The sequence below is a fragment of the Lonchura striata genome, unplaced genomic scaffold (genome assembly GCF_046129695.1).
Source record: "Lonchura striata isolate bLonStr1 unplaced genomic scaffold, bLonStr1.mat Scaffold_172, whole genome shotgun sequence".
Classification (NCBI taxonomy): Eukaryota; Metazoa; Chordata; class Aves; order Passeriformes; family Estrildidae; genus Lonchura; species Lonchura striata.
The window spans coordinates 230,280-248,540 of NW_027461112.1; the positions used below are offsets into that span (position 1 = coordinate 230,280).

At 43.4% G+C, this 18,261-nt stretch overlaps 2 long non-coding RNA genes across 2 annotated transcripts; both read left to right on the plus strand.

The window, feature by feature from the left end:
- Nucleotides 1-7,733: 7,733 nt before the first annotated feature.
- Nucleotides 7,734-8,489, plus strand: LOC144248548 (uncharacterized). Its single transcript, XR_013341838.1, has 3 exons — nucleotides 7,734-7,874; nucleotides 8,304-8,368; nucleotides 8,447-8,489. It is a non-coding gene; the product is annotated as an uncharacterized LOC144248548 (long non-coding RNA).
- A 1,414-nt stretch (nucleotides 8,490-9,903) lies between these two features.
- LOC144248554 (uncharacterized) lies at nucleotides 9,904-17,865 on the plus strand. Its single transcript, XR_013341847.1, has 3 exons — nucleotides 9,904-10,079; nucleotides 17,380-17,443; nucleotides 17,734-17,865. It is a non-coding gene; the product is annotated as an uncharacterized LOC144248554 (long non-coding RNA).
- The last annotated feature ends 396 nt before the right edge of the window (nucleotides 17,866-18,261 follow it).

Below are 18,261 nucleotides of genomic sequence, written 5' to 3' on the forward strand. Positions count from 1 at the left end.
GGAAGGGGCGGCTCCTCCGGCGGCTGATTTAGGGGGTTTTCCTCCCATCGCTTTTGTACGGAGCTGCTGGAGGAGAGGAGTTTATGGGGGGCTCCCGGGGCTCTCTCCTGGAAGGATGGTGGGCGCTTCGGACAGGGTGTGGGGGATCACCTGGAAACACACCTGGATACGTGGAGCATTGTTCAAAGGAGGAGCCGAGGGACAAACCTTTGTGCCGAGAAGCAGCAGGTGAGCCAGTGTGCCTTTGCAGCCGGGACTTTTCTCCTTTCCCTTTGAAACTTCGTCCTCCTGAGGTTGAATTGGAGGGGGCAGTCCTGTTGTCCCCCCTTTTAAGGGGTTTGGACTGAGGTAAAAAGCCCCCTTTTGCCATCGTTTGAGGCAAGCCGCTTCTTTTCTTCTCTTCTAGGGGACGCGATTGAAGGGAAGGCTACGTTTCTGTGCCCTCGTTGGGGTGAGGTGAGCGCCGGAGCGTGTCGGGCCTTCAGAGGAAGGGAGCTGCAGCCGTGGCAGCGCTGGCAGGGCGGGGATCGGGCTGTGCCGCTGCATTCGGGGCGCTTCTTCTGCCCCCGGCCCGGCAGCGAAGGGTGCGGCGCGGAGCCCTGCCGGCAGTGCCGGGGCTGGCCGGGGCGGAAGGGGAGCTGGGCGCGGCTGGGCTGCCGCGGGCCCGCCGGAGCCGCGCCGGTGCGAGCCGTGCGGAGCCGAGCGGAGCTTTGGCCGGGCCGGCGGGCGGGGGAGGCGGCGCGGGCGCCGCGCCGGTGCCGGCCGGTGCCGCCGCTCCGTCCGCTCCGGGCGCGGGGCTCGGGCGCCGCCGGGGCCCCCCGGGCCCGGTGCCGGCCCCGCCGGGCCGGGGGCAGCGGGCGGGGGTCTGCCGGCGCGGCGCCGCCTCTGCCTGCCGGAGGAGCCGCTTTCCTGCCGGAGCCGCGCTGCGCCCGGGGCCGGGAGCGCGGCTCCGCATCTTCCAGCCTCCCTCGCTGCGCTGCTTTTGAGGCGCTCCTGAGGAGCTCCTGGGATCGGTGGCTTTTGATCGGCGTCGCTGTAGGAGAAGGGCCCCGGGCGCTTCTTGGTTGTTACGGTTCTTGCTTCGGGTGCTCGTGACAAGGTTTTTTTTGGATTGAGTGTTGTTGTTGGATTTCTTTTTGATCGGTTCTTATGTTTTTTAAGGATGCGTTTCTAAAGGTTTACGCTGGTTTTTATGGGTCGTAGCATGATGTAGAGGGTTGTTTTTCAATTCGGTTGTGGAGGCTTTTATTAGCGCGAGTGCATTGTGTTTGTTTTGGTGGGCTTGAGGTAGTGTGCTGTAGTGAATTAGTGAGGTTTTTTTTTTAATCTTGGTAATTGCATTTTTTAAATTTTCCTATAGAGGTTTTATTCATTTGGTTTGTTTAATTGTTGTGGACGTTTTATTGTTACCGGTAATTTGGGACTTACTGTTTGTGGTTACATTTCTCTTTTGGTGATGTGTTTATTTCTAGGTGGTATTTGTATTTTGATGGTTTGAGGCATTATGGGTTTATTGAGTTAGGAATAATTTTTTTTGTTGTTACTGTATTTATTTGGGTTTTTGTTTCAGTTTGATCTATTTGTTGGTTGCTTTTTATCAGTGGTTTTTTTTTAGGAACTTGTGTATTTATACAGTGGATTTTTTTAGGTAGTTATTTATCTGGGTGCTTCTCTTTTTATTGTCTAGTGGTTTAGGTTTTTGTTAATCTCCTTTATTAGTTTGGTTTTTAAAGCTAACTTAGCAGAATGCTGGTTACTCTTTGAGTTAGTGTAGAGGTACGGTTTTAATTTTTAGCAGCTTTCAGGGTCTGTTGTATGGTTTGAAGTTTAGTAAATTGGTTGGACTTCTTTTTCTAGTGGGTTTTGTGATTTGTTTTGTGGGTTTCTCTAGGGCTGTTTTTTATTTTTGTTTCATTTTTGTGATGTGTCTCACTGACAACTGTTAGTGAAAAGAGTGTAGTGTGGGGTTGTTTTTGCTGGTAGTTAGTTCTATGGTGGTGTATTTTTAGTTTCTGTTGTTTGTTTTTGGGTTTCTTTTGTTAAAGTTTTCATTTTGGGGTTAATTTGTAATTATTTTTAAGGTTTTAGGGCGATTGAGATTTTTTTTTATATGGATGTCCTGTATGATAACAGTTAATTTATTTGCTTTATGTGGCATTGATGGAAGGGTAGAGGACATTTTTGTATAGAATGTGTATTTTAATCATAGTACTAAAATAATACCATGGTAAGAGGGGCTGTGTTTTATTGTTTGTTTCTGAGGTGGTTTGGCATTTTCTTATAGGTTGGGGTTTTTTTTGTTGGCTCGTGGAGCCATTCTGGCTGTTTTTGATGAAATTGGTGGGACTTTGATGCTTTTTGATTTTGCTTTTTTTTTTTTTTTTTTTTTTCCTTTTTTGTGGTATAATAGTCTTTTAGAAGAATTTGGATGATTTAAAAAATATTTTTGTTATACTTTTCATCTAATGATGTTGGATTATTACAGATGTTTTGGAGCTTTATTTTTTTGAAGTTTCATTTGGATGAATTTATGCTGGATGGTAGGACTGTGTTTTTATTTTTGGGGCAGTTGGTTGTAGGTGTATTGTATGTTTTTCAAGTGAAAGTAAATCGAGGCTTGTATTTGGTTGTTAGAGGAATGGAGAAAAATGTTTTGGTGATGTTAACAGTGGTGTGTTTTGGGGTTTTTGATTTATAGTAAGTCTGGTACAGTAGTGTTTAATGGTGGAGTTCTTTAGGGTATGATAGTTTATAGTTAATTCTTACTGGTTTTAGATTTGTGTGTAGGTTAGAGGAGGTTATTGAAGGGTAAGTGGGTGTTTTAGATGAGTTTTAGTGTTTCAGTTTATAGAGCATTTTTTGGATGGGAGTTACAGTATTTTGAGTTGTTTGGTGTCGCTGGTGATGTATTGTTGAGGTGGTAAGAAGTATTTGTTGGGTTTTTTTAAAGAAGGTTTATTGTAGATAGTTTTAGATAGTTGTGGTGGGTTGCTTGATTGTTTTATGTTTTTTAGCCTTTTTGTAGTTATTTGAAATATGTTAGAGTTTTTTGGGTTTATTGAAATACTTGATTTTGAGGAAGTTCCTGTTTAGAATGTATGAATTTTTCTTGGCTTAAAATAAAAAATTTATATTCTAGTTATAGTGAGGATTATTTTTTTTTCTTTTCTTACTGCTATATTTTGTGATATTTGTGTTAGGTTAGTAGTAGGGATAGCTTTACTTTTATACGTTGAAACGAGGGTAGTGCGTACTGGTGTTCATAAAGGTTTAATATTTTTATGGTTCTGATGTGTTAGGTTAATGAATTTATAACGTTTACAAGACTTTTTTTTGTTTTTATTTCAATACAGGCAGGGTTTTCTTAGTTTTCAGGATTTGTTTGGCATAGATTTTAGAGGCGTTATTGAGGGGATAGGACAGGGTGTCTCTGTTAATCTATTTGGCAATTTGGATACTGGGTAAATAAAATTAATATTTTGGTAGAATTTTGGGGTTTTGTTAGTTTAATTATTTATGAATTTGTGTGCCTGCAGCTGTAGTGTCTCTGCTGCAAGTCTCAGTATCCATTCATGTTTGTGTGCGTTAGGCAGTCCACTCGTGTACCAGCGAGTCCCCCCTGCAAGCGGCCGCAGAGCCGCTCCTTCGCTCTCCTGGGAATTCGGGGAGCGGCACACAGCTCTGCGACGAAGCCTTGATCTTTGTCACTTGGAGGTGGCACCAGGGAGCCTCAGGAGCGGCCGAGGAGTTGCTGTAAGTGGGGGAACTACTAGTGAGGGGGACCAGGGTCCACTCGAGTTTTGGGAACGCCGCCTCACCTCGCCTGCTCTTCAGCCAGGCAGACCCTGCCAGGAGGGCGTGGGCGAAGCGTGCGGCCCGAGGAGCCCGACGCTCTCAAGAGAATAATGGTGAGCAGCAGAATTGCTGAGTTGTGGCTGCTGTGCGGCTGAGATCGTGCAGTGATGTTTGGTGTTCTCGATTGTAGCTGAGCACGGGACCACAGCCCAGTGACCATAGGACATTCCCCGCAGGCGAGGCAGCCTCCATTGCCAGGCGACGTGGATTCTCATCCCCAGATGCCAGAGAGATAAGTGGAGGGCTAAGGCCCGCAGAGGGGGTGAAAGTGGGGTGCTGGGAGGGCCTTTAGGATCAGGTTTGGGGGCAGGGATGTGCAAGAAGTGTCCCCTTAGGCCAGCTAAAGGGAAAGTGTCTGTTTTGATCACAGTGCTGAGGTGCTCAGGGCAGAGCAGTTCTGGTGTGTGTCCTGTCACTTGTCTCTGGTGCACTCTGTGTTCTTTCGGTCTCTCAGCTCTTTCTTCTCCTCAAAAGCTCTCTCTGCCTGTCCTGTGTCACGGGTGTCTGCACGTATTTGTCCCACAACTGCTCTGCCCTGCTGCATAGCCTGTAATAGCACAAGTCCTGGGGACTTGAAATTTGTCATTTGCAGGGTGTAGTTGGGCTCTAGATTGTATGGGGAGATTGACATAACATGTTTGGTGATGCTAAGTTGTCCTGCAGCCATTTGACACTAGTCCTAACTTCCTTTCAGATGCTGACAACTCCAATCAGTGGCAGAGAGCCCCCAGTCCTGGGGTGAGGGTGTTGCCATGATCAGGTCAGTCATTGTTTGCACTTGCAGGAGCAGCCTAAATGGTAACCGTGTTACAGCAGTGTTCTTTGCCTTTATTTTTAGGTGGTCCAGGCAGATAGCAGCAGTCAAGGCCAAGTGTGCCAGGTGAGCAGTGGACCAAAGCAGTTGTTTTTGCTCAGGTTTTAGTTTTTGGTGGAACTGTAAGCATCCACTGTTGTTTGTGTGCTTTAGGGAATCCACTCAGTGTACTCATACCTCTGTCTCCAACTGGCTGATGGACCAGGTTTCATGCACGTGTGGTCTTGCCAGAAGCATTACAGGACCCTGTGACAGAGCCTTCCAATTTTGCATTTCAAGGTCCCCTCCTGGTAACCCACAGGAATGGGCAAGGAGTTGTGGTGAGGCAGGGAAGAGGAGCGAGGGTACCCTCAAGTTGCAGCAATGCCATGTCACCTTGTCTGCCCTTAACCTAGGTGTGCCTTGAGATGACGGTGTCAGAATCCAAGCGCGCCTGAGGTGTGTGGCCCAAGACTTCTTGGGAGACGGTGAGTAGCAGAATTGTCAGGTTCTGGCCCATGTGCTGTTAAGGTGGTGCACTGATGTTTGGTTTTCTTTCTCTTGGCAGAGCAAGAGATAACAGCCTGGTGACAACTGGAACTTCCCAGACAGGCACGAGGCCTCGTTCTGCACCTGATGGGGATTTGCATCCCCAGATATGTGCAAGATAAGTGGAGACCTACAACCCACAGAGGGGATGGAAGAGGGGTGCCAGGTTGGGACTCCCCAGGAGGGGTTTTTGAGTCAATTTTGGAGATGGGGATGTCGAAGAAGTGTCTCCTAAGGCCACCTAAAGGGAAAGTGTCTGTTTTGATCACAGTGCTGAGGTGCTCAGGGCAGAGCAGTTCTGGTGTGTGTCCTGTCACTTGTCTCTGGTGCACTCTGTGTTCTTTGGGTCTCTCAGCTCTTTCTTCTCCTCAAAAGCTCTCTCTCCCTGTCCTGTGTCATGGGTGTCTGCACGTATTTGTCCCACAACTGCTCTGCCCTGCTGCATAGCCTGTAATAGCACAAGTCCTGGGGACTTGAAATTTGTCATTTGCAGGGTGTAGTTGGGCTCTAGATTGTATTAGGGGATTGCCTTAATATGTTTGGTGATGCTAAGTTGTCCTGCAGCCATTTGACACTAGTCCTAACTTCCTTTCAAGATGCTGACAACTCCAATCAGTGGCAGAGAGCCCCAGTCCTGGGTGAGGGTGTTGCCATGATCAGGTCAGTCATTGTTTGCATTTGCAGGGGCAGCCTAAAGGGTGACCGTGTTACAGCAGTGTTCTTTGCCTTTATTTTTAGGTGGTCCAGACAGATAGCAGCAGTCAAGGCCGAGTGTCCAAGGTGAGCAGTGGACAGGAACAGTTGGTTTTGCTCAGGTCTCAATTTTTGGTGCAATTCTAAGCATTTATTCTTGATTTTGTGCTTTAGGGAATCAACTCTGAGTGCGCATACCTCCGTTACCAACTGGCTGATGGACCAGGTTTCATGCCCTTGTGATCTCGCTGGAAGCATTACAGGACCCTCTGATGGAGCCTTCCAATCCTGCATGTCAAGGTCCCATCCTGGTAGCCCTGAGGGAATGGCCAAAGTGTTGCGGTGAGTCGGGGGGGAATGAGATTCCACTCGTGTTTCAGCAATGCCATGTTGCCTTGTCTCCACTTAACCTAGGTGTCCCCTGCGATGACGGTGTCAGAATCCAAGCACGCCCAAAGTGTGAGGGCCAAGACACCCGGGCATTCTGAGGAGGATGGTGAGTAGCAGATTTACCAGGTTTTGGCCGATGTGCTGTTCAGATTGTGCACTGATGTTTAGTTTTCTTTCCCTTGGCAGACCAAGAGGTGACAGCTGGAACTTACCAGACAGGGAGATGGCGTTCTTCTGCACCCAACAGGGATTTGCATCCCCAGATATGTGCAAGATAAGTGGAGGGTTATGACCCACCGAGGGGCGTGATAAGCGAGGTGCCAGGTTGGGACTCCCCAGGAGGGGTTTTTCAGTCAGTTTGGAATTGGGGACGTCCAAGAAGTGTCTCCTTAGACCATCTAAAGGCGAAAAGTGTCTGTTTTGACCTTAGTGCTGAGGCATGCAGGGCAGAGCAGTTCCGATGAGTGTCCTGTCACATGTCTCTGGTGCACTCTGTGTTGTTTGGGTCTCTCGGTCCTTGCAGATATTCTTCTCATCAAGAGCTCTCTCTCCCTGTCCTGTCCCCTGGTTTGTCACATCCTGTCCTGTGTCACAGGTGTCTGCACGTATTTGTCCCACAGCTGCTCTGCCCTGCTGCATAGCCTGTAATAACACAAGTCCTGGGGACTTGAAATTTGTCATTTGCAGGGTGTAGTTGGGCTCTAGATTGTATGGGGAGATTGACATAACATGTTTGGTGATGCTAAGTTGTCCTGCAGCCATTTGACACTAGTCCTAACTTCCTTTCACATGAAGACAGTTCGAATCTGTGGCAGAGAGCCCCAGTTCTGGAGGAGGGTTTTCCCATGATCAGGTCAGTCATTGTTTGCACTTGCAGGAGCAGCCTAAATGGTAACCGTGTTACAGCAGTGTTCTTTGCCTTTATTTTTAGGTGGTCCAGGCAGATAGCAGCAGTCAAGGCCAAGTGTGCCAGGTGAGCAGTGGACCAAAGCAGTTGTTTTTGCTCAGCTTTTGGTGGAACTGTAAGCATCCACTGTTGTTTGTGTGCTTTAGGGAATCCACTCAGTGTACTCATACCTCTGTCTCCAACTGGCTGATGGACCAGGTTTCATGCACGTGTGGTCTTGCCAGAAGCATTACAGGACCCTGTGACAGAGCCTTCCAATTTTGCATTTCAAGGTCCCCTCCTGGTAACCCACAGGAATGGGCAAGGAGTTGTGGTGAGGCAGGGAAGAGGAGCGAGGGTACCCTCAAGTTGCAGCAATGCCATGTCACCTTGTCTGCCCTTAACCTAGGTGTGCCTTGAGATGACGGTGTCAGAATCCAAGCGCGCCTGAGGTGTGTGGCCCAAGACTTCTTGGGAGACGGTGAGTAGCAGAATTGTCAGGTTCTGGCCCATGTGCTGTTAAGGTGGTGCACTGACGTTTGGTTTTCTTTCTCTTGGCAGAGCAAGAAATAACAGCCTGGTGACAACTGGAACTTCCCAGACAGGCACGAGGCCTCGATCTGCACCTGATGGGGATTTGCATCCCCAGATATGTGCAAGATAAGTGGAGAGCTACAACCCACAGAGGGGATGGAAGAGAGGTGCCAGGTTGGGACTCCCCAGGAGGGGTTTTTGAGTCAGTTTTGGAGATGGGGATGTCCAAGAAGTGTCTCCTAAGGCCAGCTAAAGGGAAAGTGTCTGTTTTGATCACAGTGCTGAGGTGCTCAGGGCAGAGCAGTTCTGGTGTGTGTCCTGTCACTTGTCTCTGGTGCACTCTGTGTTCTTTGGGTCTCTCGGTCCTTTCTTCTCCTCAAAAGCTCTCTCTGCCTGTCCTGTGTCACGGGTGTCTGCACGTATTTGTCCCACAACTGCTCTGCCCTGCTGCATAGCCTGTAATAGCACAAGTCCTGGGGACTTGAAATTTGTCATTTGCAGGGTGTAGTTGGGCTCTGGATTGTATGGGGAGATTGACATAACATGTTTGGTGCTGTTAAGTTGTCCTGCAGCAGTTTGACACTAGTCCTAACTTCCTTTCAGATACAGACAGTTCAGGTCAGTGGCAGAGAGCCCCAGTCCTGGGGTGAGGGTGTTGCCATGATCAGGTCAGTCATTGTTTGCATTTGCAGGGGAAGCCTAAAGGGTGACTGTGTTACAGCAGTGTTCTTTGCCTTTATTTTTAGGAGGTCCAGGCAGGTAGCAGCAGTCAAGGCCCTGTGTGCCAGGTGAGCAGTGGACAGAAGCAGCTGTTGTTGCTCAGGTTTCAGGTTTTGGTGCAATTGTAAGCATCCATTGTTGTTTGTGTGCTTTAGGGAATCCACTCAGAGTATGCCAAGCCCCTGTCACCAACAGCTGATGGCCTGGATTTCCTGTGCTTGTGAGCTCTCAGGAAGTATTGCAGGACTCTGTGATGAAGCCTTGAAATTTTGTATTTCAAGATTGCATCAGAGTTGCCTTTGGCAATGGCTGAGGAGTTGCGGTGAGTCGCCGAGGTAGGGAGGGGGAGCCAAGGTCCACTCGTGTTTCAGCAATGCCGAGTCTCTTTGTCTCTTCTTAACCCAGGCAGACCCTGCGATGACGGTGGCAGCCTCTGAGCCTGGCCAAAGTGTGCGGCCCGAGCGTTCTCAGGAGAACGGTGAGTAGCAGGATTGCTGGGTTTTGTCCATTGTGCAGCTAAGATCATGCAGTGATGTTTGGTGTTCTCGATTGTAGCTGAGCACGGGACCACAGCCCGGTGACCATTGGACATTCCCCGCAGGCGAGGCAGCCTCCATTGCCAGGCGACGTGGATTCTCATCCCCAGATGCCAGAGAGATAAGTGGAGGGCTAAGGCCCGCAAGGGGGTGAAAGCGGGGTGCTGGGAGGGCCTTTAGGATCAGGTGTGGGGGCAGGGATGTGCAAGAAGTGTCCCCTTAGGCCAGCTAAAGGGAAAGTGTCTGTTTTGATCACAGTGCTGAGGTGCTCAGGGCAGAGCAGTTCTGGTGTGTGTCCTGTCACTTGTCTCTGGTGCACTCTGTTCTTTGGGTCTCTCGGTCCTTTCTTCTCCTCAAAAGCTCTCTCTCCCTGTCCTGTGTCACGGGTGTCTGCACGTATTTGTCCCACAACTGCTCTGCCCTGCTGCATAGCCTGTAATAGCACAAGTCCTGGGGACTTGAAATTTGTCATTTGCAGGGTGTAGTTGGGCTCTAGATTGTATGGGGAGATTGACATAACATGTTTGGTGATGCTAAGTTGTCTTGCAGCCGTTTGACACTAGTCCTAACTTCCTTTCAGATGCTGACAACTCCAATCAGTGGCAGAGAGTCCCAGTCCTGGGGGCGGGTTTTCTTGTATCTTGTATCTCTGTCGGCTTACATTGTATGCACTTATGTTGCACCTACCTGTGTCGGCTTCTATTGTATGTGTGTATGTTGCGCCTACCTATGTTGTCTTATATTGTTTGTGCTTATACTGTATGTACCTACGTTGCCTTATGTTGTTTGTGCTTATACTGTATGTACCTACGATGGCTTATGTTGTATGCACCTCTGTTGTGGCAATTGTGATTGGAGCTGCCTTGCCCGGGCACGTAGTCACGCTCAGGTAGAGCAGTTATAAAGCTTTGCCATTCATCTGTTCTCTACAGGGTTTGGGGTACAACACTGATGGGCCCAGAGTTGGTATAGCTCCTAGCTCTCAGATAGTCAGTCACTGACCGCCTCCCCTTGTCTCGTAGGTCCCCGGGTCCCTACAGAATTTCCTGGAATCTACCATTTGACATGGAGGTCCTGCGGTCAGAAGAAGCGTTTAAGCATATTCTTCAGTGCAGCGTTTCACGTAAGGGTGGCAGCCAGCGTGTCAGCAGAAGAATGTGTGAGAGTGTGACTGTCTGTGTCTGTCTGTGAGAGTTTGTGTGTGCTTGTGTCTGCAGCTGTGTGTGTGTGTGTGTGTGTGGAGCAGTTCCAACCTTGTGTGTATGGCCTTTGCCTTTCAGGGGGGGTTTTCATCAGGCAGGAGGATTTTTTGGGAGTCTCTGGAGCGAGTTGCCGTAAATGTGAGTTTGTGCGTAACGCGAAGGGGGCGTGCACGTCGGCGGAGCGTTTTGCGCCGTTTTTGTTCCGGGTGCGTCATAACAATAAAAGCGTTGTGGACTTTTCTGAAATGGAGACACGGTTATATTGTGTCAATATGTATTTTCCTTGTAATACATTATATTGTTCTGTCTTTGCAGTTGTTCCTGTATTTTGATGTATTTTGCTATATGTAAATTGGACTTGTACTTGTGTGCCTAGGTATGATGTATTCTTTGTTGTATTTGTCTCTGTACTTGCATTTGTATGCATTGTTTCCCTGTGTATTGCTGAAGTTTAAATTAAGGGAATAAAGATTAATCAGCCCTAATAATGATGCCTCTTACCCTCTGTCCTGCCCACCATTCATCTCCTGTCTTTCTTTGGTGTGGTTGAGTCGTATCATTCTCACCCTTTTTCTCCCTTTGCCTCTTACTTTCCTCTTTAGTCTATTCCTCACTTTATCCTTCCATGTGTAACTCTTTGTCTCTGGCTGTGTTTTCCTTTGTTTCCATTTCTAAGACATCTCTATGTTTCTCTAACCCTATTTCCTTCTCACCCTGTCTATTTTCTTCCATTCCTCTACATGTATTTCCCCATGTCTCTTTGTCTCTTTCAATCTAGGTTTCACTATGTTTTCTTCTTTTTTTTCTCTTTGTCAGCCTTTGTCTTTCTAACACTTGCTATCATTGTCTTTGTCTCTGACCCTTTTTCCTTTTCTGTCCAACTTTAACTTTTTTGTCTAACTCTCTATTTCTTTCTCTCTTGAACCCTACCTTGTGTTCAGTCTCTCCATTTGTTTTCCTGTAGGTTTTCAGCTCTATTTCTTCTTTTTCTTGTCTCTCTATTTGCTTTTCTCTTTCATTTCAAGTGCTTCCTTTTCTGATTGTCTTTCACTCTTTTTCTCTTTACCCCACCTTTCTTTCCTCTTTCTCTGCCTTTCTCTTTCTAATCTGACTTTTTTGGTTTTTCTTTTTATCTCTGACTCTTATTTTTCTTGCTTTGTTTTCTTCTTACTCTCTCCTCTTCCTTTTCTTCTCAGTCTTTCTTCTTCTCACTCTCTCCTCTTCCTTTTCTTCTCAGTCTTTCTTCTTCTCACTCTCTCCTCTTCCTTTTCTTCTCAGTCTTTCTTCTTCTCACTCTCTCCTCTTCCTTTTCTTCTCAGTTTTTCTTCTCACTCTCTCCTCTTTCTTCTCACTCTCTCCTCTTTCTTCTCACTCTCTCCTCTTTCTTCTCACTCTCTCCTCTTTTTCTTCCTCTTACGCTCTCCTCCTCCCTCTCTCCTCTTACTCTTCCTCTTACGCTCTCCTCCTCACTCTCTCCTCTTTTTCTTCCTCTTACGCTCTCCTCCTCACTCTCTCCTCTTTTTCTTCCTCTTAGGCTAAATACTTGTATCAAACATTTTAAACAGCTCTTTTATACAGAAGTGAATACATTAAAAGAGAAAGGGAAAGAAAATAACTGGTAATATATTTCAAAAGTCAAACCAGTATTTAATTTCTGCATCAAGTATTGCAATCAAAGACACCTAAAAGATTCACCTTTCCATAAAATCAAGGTTTTAGTTATTGAGATGGTGGTTTACTTATTTAGGTGGTTGTTTTTTGTCCTTCTAACAGCTTGTATTTTTAACTGTTTAGTCCATCAGCAGACAGACACCCTGTCCATCTTAACAGGCCATAAAAATAGTGCAGGTGATGACATTGGTTAGCAACCTTTTCTTCATCATCATCATCATCATCTCACATTAACCTAGAGAGACGAAAGGCACAAGGAATTCAAATTATTAGCTTTGAGAACTGAAATAAAAATCTTCTTTCTACAATTAGCCTACATATAGTGGCATTAGAAATACCACTTTAAGTTCTGAAAGTACCGGAAGGAATTTATACCCAAAGGATCCTAATTCTTTGGTAAGTCAAAACTGCCATTTGTACCTGTGAACACTATCACTTGGAGAAAATGCAACACTTAGGAAGAGTTTTAATTGTTTTTTTCATTACTTGACTGTGTCATTTTTTCTGAAGTTTTTACAGCTTCTTGCATTCAAATGAAGGAAGATTAAGGCTGGCTGGTTAAGGTTGTAATGCAGCATTTCAAAGTAATATTTGTGAAGATGTACTAGAAACTGCATTGCTTAGAAACCTATTATTTCAGTAATCCTTTCTCAGAACTTCACAAAGGTCCTCTTATTGTGTCTCTGATAAATAAAATGTGATTTCTATTTAGAAAGAATTAAGGTAGTGAAGACTAACTAGAGAAGAACATGCAACCTTATAGATACTGAGGCAAAAAATAAAGCAAAATGGTTAGTTGCTGGTTCCAACTGGTATTTTTAAGTCTGTATGGCTAAGCATCTCTATCTTAAATTTGTGATCTTTCTGCAATTTTGTATTTATGGGGCTTATGCCTGTTCAGAGTAATTAGTGTCATTTACATTAGAACAAATACTGAAATACAAAAAATGAAAAGTTATTGGCAAATGGGATACAGAGTAGCAAATCTGGAAATTAGACGCTGCTGATATTTATCTGTAATGAAATTTGGCATAGGACCAGCAATAGCCAGAAGTAGGTAGAATATCCTGTGATACAGCATCTGAAATTCATCAAAACCCCCCCTCCAAATTACCTTTGGTATTGTAAAAGTTTCCATTCTTTTTATTATTTGTACTTTATTAGAGGCATCTTGTCAGTACTACTTTTTCTTAGCCTTATCCGGAGATGCTTTCTTATGTCTGACTCCTGAAAGTCTCTGTGCAGAACCAGAGTTCTGCAGAGCTTTTCCCCCTGTATTCCTTCCCTTTTCTGTCTTCCCAAAAGCTTTTGGGATTATGGCTTTTACACCATAATTTACTTAATTGCCTTTTCGTGTCAGAGAATTCTTATGCATATAACATCTCATTTTTAACTACCTGCTTGGTATTGCTACAACATCAAAGAACTTATAAAATTATTCTTTGTTCTCTTATTAGATTTTTTGCTTTGTCCTTACAGAATCTTCTCTGATAAATAGAAGTGGTAGTGCTTTTTATTTACTGCCTTAATTTCCTGCAATAAAAAAACACTCCATGTTCATTAATCATTCAACGACAAAGGGTATTCTGTATTGGAGCCAAAATTGTATACGTTTCTAAGCAACTACAGCATTTTGCTTTATTTTCTTAAATCTGTTTCAGAGCTTTGATCAAATTGCACTCTCCAATTGTTTTCCAAAGGGTGTAATAAGAGAAAAAAATAACCATTTTTATAACGAAATTTCAAGCCAATAAAATCCTTAAAGGAAATTTGATTCTGTAAATGAGGACTAGGAAGAGGAAGGTCATAAGAAGTTACATCATCTGAGTTTAACCATCCCCTTAGCACACTGATCTAAAACAGGAAAAGCGTATGAAAAACTGCAGAGGTGTCTTCTGAGAAGGTATATGCACATTTCACATACTTCTTGTTCTGTATCTTTCTTCTAAACAGTGATTAAAGCAGCTCCCAGTACAGATCTGTAACAAATTCATGAGCAAATCTGATAAGACGTGTCTTTGAGTAAACTGTGAACCTAACCTGACAACTAAGATAACTAGTTTGTCAGTTGATCTAACCGCACCATTCTTTTCTCCTGTATCTGGTTTCTTTTCTTCAGAATTAACCCAGTACTTTCTCCCCCATCGTGCTTTACAAACAACCTCCCTATCTGCTTTTTGTGCCCTATGAAGCCAAGAGGAGCAGTGATGCACAGGAACACTGAAACTCCAATGTCTGGTCAACTAAATCTGGATGATGCTCTTTAGGAGCAGCAGAATGATTTTCTAACTGCAAAAACTGTTATAATACCACTTATTTAAACTTGATTTCCTGTTCACTTGTGAATTGATTATTTGACCTTAAATTGTTATGGTTTTTTTGACCATAAAGCCAGTTCTGATTTGCTGAGTTGATGCCGTAGAAAATACTTATATTTACATGGTTCAGCTGTTCGCAGGTAAAGTTGCATGATTCAATAGCCACTGGACATGCTGAGTTCTGACTGGCGTGTTAAAATTTTTCTAATATGTGGGAACTCAAAATGTCTCTCAGACATTTTTAGAGGTTCCAGGCCTTGGTCAGAGGCATTCTAGACCCTGGCAGACAGCTGAAAAACAGCTGTGATTTTGAGTTTGAGCCATGGAATGAATTGCCAACTTTGGAGGTGGAACAAGCAATCACAAAAGGTTAGATAGTATAGTAAAAGTAGTTACAAAGTAGAGGGGAAATTTTTTTAGTATTGTACAGGGGGGTTTTAACGCATGTACATGGGGGTCAGAAGTTCTAAGATGGAGGAAAGTGGGCTGATCCTGTTCTTCCTCCTTCTTTTTCCTTACCTCCATGTTCTTGGTGATGTTGGCACTCACAGATTGGTTTAGAGTAGAAAAACACTTGGCAACGTAGGTAGTAGGTATTGGGGAATAATTATAAACGTGTTATACGTAATATATCTTATAAAAGATAGCAGCAGCCCTGGGCGGAGAGGGAGACGAAGAAGGCAGCAGATCGAGAGGATGTCAGGGGCTGTGTGTGCCTCTACCCAGGCCGCTGATCAAACAGCCGCAGTCCAAGAACATAATCTGTTAGATAACTAGCGATAAACTGCCTTGAGACCGAACAGCTAAAGCCTGCGGAGTTTTTCTTTGGAAGCACGGGTGGGAGGAGGAATTTCACCACCACATGAGACCCCAGAGCAAGGCCGGGGTTCTCACAGTAATAAAGATGCACCCTTTGTTTATCCACCTTTGTCATTTATACATCCAGCTGTGAAGCTCTCCAGCTTTGCAGTGCTGTTTACTAGGACAATTGAATACCATAACTTCCCAAATTTGGTGTACGTGACCAATCAATATGCAGATTTTATAGCCATAATTTCACACACAGATAATTTGTTAATTGGGCTGCATGCTAAGCTGAGGAAAGCAACACAGCAAATAGTTTTTGCTTTTTGATAGTTTCTGCCATGTCGAGCTCTCATTCTGTCCATTGGTAATGATTGTACCTCTCATGGGAGGAAATCTGACGGACAAACATACAAAACAATCCACTATTTGGCATAGAGGGAACTAACAACAATAGCCGAAGTTTAATATTTTGCTTCCTTTGTCACCTAAGGGTGTGGAAGGTATTCTAGTTCATTGAGTTTATATTCTGTCACTGATCTTTAGCTGAGGGACACAAAGATATATGTGTTATGCGTGTTTGCATATTTATGTGTTTATATATGCATGTAGATATAGACATATAAAAACACATAAATACACACAGGTGGGGGTGTATGTATATGTATGTATTTATATATATATGCCTGAGGTCATATGTGTGTGGGATTCAGTTTGTGTTCTGTTAAACCCAGCCCTCTGTGTGTGTGTGTGTTTGCACCTCGTCCACAGGAGCTGGTTACAGTCCTGGCTATTGAACTGTTGTTGTTTTCAAGCTGTAATTTATTTGGTAATGATATACAATGTTTCACAGTGATAAGGAGTCAATAATGAATATGTTATGCTTTAACATCATAAAGACATCCTTAGGAAAAAGTCCCTGTCTTTCTCCAACAGTGATCCATATGGTGTGCTACTAAAAGGAGAAGATCTCTGAGTGAACAAATGTGAAATAGTACAGACTTAATCTTTATTGCTCTTTTCCTATCAAGATAGCCTTTGTTGTCTGGCCTATGAAGACACTGCAAGGCTACTCACTCATACAGCATTGTTTTATTGTTCACTTTTATTTTCTCTAAAGCAGACCGGGGTTGTTTTTTTCTTTTTCCTTTGCATATGTCTTAAGAAGTTGACCTTTAGCTTTACTAATGCAATTAATAGTTTTTGCTTCCTATCTCCTATAAATGATGTTGGTGAAATAGGTCACCTGATTTCATGTTCTAGTAGGTACAGTCAGAGAAAATTCTGGCTATGTAAATTATCATATTTAATTAGCATTATTTCTATCCTCTTTATTACACATTTTGCAATACTATTGATTGTTGGACCTAGAGTATCTTTTGTCCTCAAGCCACACACCTAGAAGTCACCTAAATCTTCATTTTTTCTGAGGATAATTCAGCTTGGAATATTTTTTTTTAAATCTAGATTAAGAGTAAATAATTTAAATGGAAGTTTTGACAGGACCACACGTATAAGGTTTTGAAGTATTTCAAGACTACGAAAAATTGCTACCCTGTCATCTGACTTTTTAGTCTTTATCTAAGACATAAACCACGTGTTTGTTTGATGTTTGATTTTTTGTCATAAAAGGAGTAGGTGCTTTATCAATAGACTTTATTTTAATCAATACTGCCTTGATTATTCCCTACATGAATCCAATTTTTATTTCTACTGTCTAGAGTGGGAAAATATGAGAAAGAGTTCCCCACATCAAATCCATCTGCATCATCTCAGAGGCTGCCTTCAGTAGCTTAAACATGACTAAACCCCTCCCACTGTTACACTGGAAAGAGTCTTGCTGACTCAAAACTTTAAAAAAACCTTGTAGTTTTCACTCCATTTAAATGTGTCACTTTTAATAGCAAAACAAGTAGAGAAATTCCAATGTGAACTCATTTTAGAGCAATGACCAAGTATTATGAATATTTGACTGCATTTAATCTTTCAGTTCCTTTTCTTATTGCATCCTTAATCCTACTCCTGAAGGGACTTGGATTTAAATACAGTAGAATTTCCAGTGTTGAGCAAATCTCTGGTTTCATACCTGAAGATCTCCTTAGTTCAAAAATCCACTTTGTAATTAATTTTATTTATGCTGTGCAACTCTGCTTTCCCAGATATTAAAAAACATATTGGCAAAGAATATGACATTATTTCTTGAATAAAATGACAGGAAGTAATGCAGCAAGATTTTCTGCCTTGAGAGTCACCTGACTTCTCCATTCAGTGACTTTATATTCCTATTCAGGGATTATTATACCTAAGAGATCCAGAGTATAGCCAAGAGAATAGTAATAGAGAAGTTCTAACTAATGCTGATTTTCTACTGTTTGTTACTATTTCCTCACCCATAAAAGGCACTTGTAATTAATTTTCTGTTCCCTAGGACCACCTGTAGAAGTAAACTTCACTATTGGTGATGAGATTTAAACACGAAGAAAAAAAGCTGGGTAAGTATGAAGTTGTTAAACTCGCTGTCACAAGACTGTATTGTTGAAGACTGTTACAGGGATGATGGGAGTCTGGGATAAGTTTAGCTATGAAAACTTAGTTCCATTTCATTAAGTAGGCTTAAAAGAAGACCCAAATTGGGTTGGTTTTTTGCTGTTGTTGTTGGGGTTTTTTTGGTATTTTGGTTTTTTTTTGGTGGGTTTTTTTTTTTTTTTTTTTTTTTTTTTTTTTAAACGGAATATTTTTGGAAAAAATATGAAGTAGTTATCTCTGACATTTCTATTGACAGGTTGCCAAGACATGTCTGGGGAATCGTAATGATTCAACATCTCGTTTGGAAGCAGCAGAAACAGAGACAAGCTTTCAGGTATTCTCTTCCAGAGTAATTTGTGGGGTTTTACTAAAAAGTCTCATGAGATTCAGTTACTTAAAGTATACTTACACATTCTTCACCAAGTTCTGTCTCAAAAGAGAAGACTACTTAATTCAGACTTTGTCTGTGTCTGATTGCAATTGACCTGTTCAAAATGATTTCTGGCTGGTAACAACTTGCAAACTATGAAATATTTGGAAAGCTGGTAGTCAAATGAATTAGTAGTCAAATTACTTAATTTGACAGTGTGATGTGTATAGCCCTGGAAGCAGGAGTAAGGAGAGTTATCCAAAATAATTAAATATTAAATACCTATGTGGTTGTTTTCATACATATATACATAAAATATGCAGTGATATGAAGCTGTATGTAGCATCAGACTTGTATGGTTTTGCACTGTGAAGGTTGTTAATGATGCTTTCTTAGAGATCAGGACCCTTTTCT